Source organism: Pteropus medius, unplaced genomic scaffold (assembly GCF_902729225.1).
Source record: "Pteropus medius unplaced genomic scaffold, Ma_sr-lr_union100, whole genome shotgun sequence".
Taxonomy (NCBI): domain Eukaryota; kingdom Metazoa; phylum Chordata; class Mammalia; order Chiroptera; family Pteropodidae; genus Pteropus; species Pteropus medius.
Window position 1 is genome coordinate 1,519,124 of NW_024342467.1, and position 3,669 is coordinate 1,522,792.

Consider the following 3,669-nt stretch of genomic DNA (forward strand, 5'->3'; position numbering starts at 1 on the left):
TTTGTGCTTCCATACAAATCTGATAATTTTTTGTTCTATTTCTTTAAAAAATGCTGATGGGATTTTGATGGGGATTGCATTAATTCTGTATAATACTTTAGGTAATAAGGTCATTTTAACTATGTTGATTCTTCCAATACAAGAACACAGAATATCTTTCCCTTTCTTTGTATCTTCTTCGATTTCTTTTAATAGGGTCTTATAGTTTTCATTACATAGGTCCTTCACTTGTTTCGTTAAATTTATTCCTAGGTATTTTATTCTTTTTGGTGCAATTGCAAAAGGCATTATTTTTTCCATTTCTTTTTCTGACACTTCATTATTAGAGTATAGGAATGCTATGGATTTTTGAACGTTGATTTTGTATCCAGAGACTTTACTGTATTTGCTTATTGTTTCTAGTAGTGTTCTTGTGGAGTCTTTAGGGCTTTCTCTATAGAGAACCATGTCATCCACAAATAGTGAGTTTGACTTCTTCGTTTCCTATTTGAATGCCTTTTATATCTTCCTCTTGTCTGATAGCACTCGCTAGGACTTCCAATGTTATATTGAATAACAGTGGCGATAGTGGACAGCCTTGCCTGATTCCTGATCTTAGAAAAAAGGGTTTTAGTTTTTCACCATTAAATATAATGTTGGCTGATGGTTTGTCATAGATAGCCTTTATTATGTTAAGGTACTTTTTTTTTTTTTTTTTTTTTTAGGTGAGGCAACCTTGGTTGACCTTACAGATTACAACGAACTTGTCAACTTATAATCCTTTATTTTATTATTTTTTTTATGCCTACAGCACCTGGTCTTCTTAAATGGTCTCTCATCCAAATACCAACCAGGCCCTACCCTGTTTAGCTTCTGAGATCAGACAGGATCAGGCTCGTTCAGGGTGGCAGGGATATAGACCATGGACCGGCTCCACTGGAGCACAAATCCAGGACCTTCTGCGTGTAAAGCATACGTGCTAACCACTACACTATGGAACTACATTCTATAATGCCCTGTTCTTAGTAACGGTTGCACTCCTCTGCTTCTATTTGCCTGATAGTCACTTTATGCCTAATTATGTTTTTCGTTTGTTTATTTGTTTGTTTGTTTGTCATTTTGTTTTAGGTGAACTGACTCCTTTCAGTATTTCCTGTAGTGCAGGCCTCATAGTGGAGAATTCCCTTGATTTTTGTATGTCTGAAAAAGTCTTAATTTCTCCTTCATATCTAAAGGAGAGCTTAGCTGGATACATTATTCTAGGCTGGTAGTTCTTTTCACTTAATAGTTTAAATATTTGATTTCATTCCTTTCTGGGTTGTAAGGCATATGCTGAGAAGTCCGAGGATAATCTAATAGGTTTACCTTTATAAATTACCGTTTTTTTTCTCCCTGGCTGCCTTGAGAATTCTGTCTTTGTCGTTGATTTTTGGTAATTTTGATACAATGTGTCTTGGAGAAGGCCTTTTTTGATTGAGATAATTGAGAGTTCTGTTGACTTCTTGAATTCCAAGCTCCAGCTCATTCCTTAGATTTGGGAAATTCTCGTCAACTATTTGTCTGAAAATGCTTTCTGATCCCTGTTCCTTTTCCTCGCCTTCAATAATGGCCTTTATTCTTATGTTTCCTCTCCTGATGGTGTCAGGTAGTTCTCGAATTTCTCAATCATTATATTTCATTCTTTGGTTTCTCTCTTTTTCCTTCTGATTTATTTCTATATTTCTGTCTTCAATCACTGATCCTTTCCTCCATTTGGTTGACTCTATTTTCCAAGGTTGCTATTTCATTTTTCAACTCTTGCAGTGTGCTTTTCATCTCCAGTAGTTCTTTTTGAAGGTTTCAATCTCTTTGCTCTGCTCATCTATTTGTTTTTTTTCCAATTCCTGAAATTGTTGATTTGAGTTGTTTTGGATCTCATTGAGTTTTTTCAGAAGTACCATCCTGAATTTTCTGTCATTTAAATTGCATATTTCTATGTCTATAAGCTTATTTTCTAGAGATTTTTCTCTTTCTGAGATGCCTTGTCACCTTGGTTGTTCATGGTGTTAAATGGACTATTTCTTTGCCTGGGCATTAATGGAAGCATATTCTGTTGTTTTTCCAGAAAGAAAATTTATTATATAAAGATCTCTCTTTAGCCTGTTGCAAAAAAGGCGCTTTTCTTTTGGTTTCCAGGAGGTAGCGTCTAAGCTTCTTGGATCCCTGCTTTATATAAAGTCTTAATATCACTTTTTAAATTTCCTTGTAGATGTTTAATCATTCTTGCTACCCTCAGTTTCAGTCCCTGTCAGTGTCAGTGACAGTCTCAGCAGTGATGGGTCTGATGGGTCTCAGAGCGTATGGGGTGAGGGGCCTTCTGGGTTGACGACTAGGGGCTGCAGGTCAGCCTCTGTTTTGCAACCAGAGCAGTAAAAATCAACTATTGTTCCTCTGCGGTCCAGTCCAGCTTCTCTGCTTTATGCCCTGATGACTGGGCCCTGCAGCCAGCTGGCCACATGGAGCTCACAGCTTTCCCAGGCAGGGCTGTTCGGGAACTCTCCTTAGGAACTTGCTGTTTCCCTCCCCCTCTGCCTGCAGGGAGCTCCAGAGGCTGCCAGAGGCAACTTCTTTATTTCTTCCAGTCTATAGCCCGGCACCTGGGGTTCTGACCTGTGGTAGCTCTTATGCATGGATCCCACGCTCAGACATGCTGGTGTGCAGTCTGGGCATTTTTTGTTGAGTTTTAGATGTTCAGCTTATTTTTGTGTCAAGGAGAGAGATCTGGGGACATCTCTCACTTCACCATGTTTCCAAAGATGTGTAAAAATATCACACTTTAGATCCTAGATAAATTAGTTTGTAATAAGCTCATTTTCCTTCATTCTTCCTCTGTTTTTCTTTCTCTTCATTACCTAAAATCTCAGAGTGTCATGTATCAAAAATATGTTAGAGCTAGAAAACTTCTCCTACCTAATTTACAACAAATGTTAAAGTTAGCTCCTCAGGCAGAAGGATACCAGAGAGAAAAATGGAATCTATATAAATACATAAACAGTACTGAAAATCCAATAAAGTTAAAATAAGTCATTCATTTTTATTTTCTCTTATTTTTAACTGCTCTAAAAGTGAAGTGACAGTCTAAAGCAAAATTAGTATTGACATATAATGTTATAGCTGATGTAAAAGCAAAATATATGAAAAAATAAAACAATGGATAGGAGGAAGGAATTGAGACTATAGTGTCATAAGGTTTCTTTATTACAATGGAAATGGAAAATGTTACTTGAGAGACATTGATTAATTAAAATATACATTGAAAACCCTAGGGCATAATTCCTCATAATTGGAAACAACCTACATGTCTTTCAACAAACGAATAGATAAATTCTGGCGCATACTTAGGATGGAGTACTATCAGCAAAGAAAAGGAATTAACTATTGATTCACTCAATGACATAAGTGAATTTTAAATGCCATTTCTAATTGGAAGAAGCCAGACCTGAAAACCTACATATTAATCATTTAATTTACAGTACATTCTGGTAAAGGCAAAATTACAGAGAAGAAAAACAAATGCATGGTTCTCAGTCATAGGAGGTAGGACATGGAAATAACTACAAATGAACTAGATGAGGAAATGAGTCTATGGGACTGTTATGTTTCATATCTATGTTGGAAGATACATGATCCTATCCATTTATCAAAACCCAT

General features: G+C 36.4%; 1 pseudogene; it reads right to left on the reverse strand.

Moving 5' to 3' along the window:
• Positions 1-781: 781 nt before the first annotated feature.
• Positions 782-900, reverse strand: LOC120602610 (uncharacterized; annotated as a pseudogene).
• Positions 901-3,669: the final 2,769 nt, after the last annotated feature.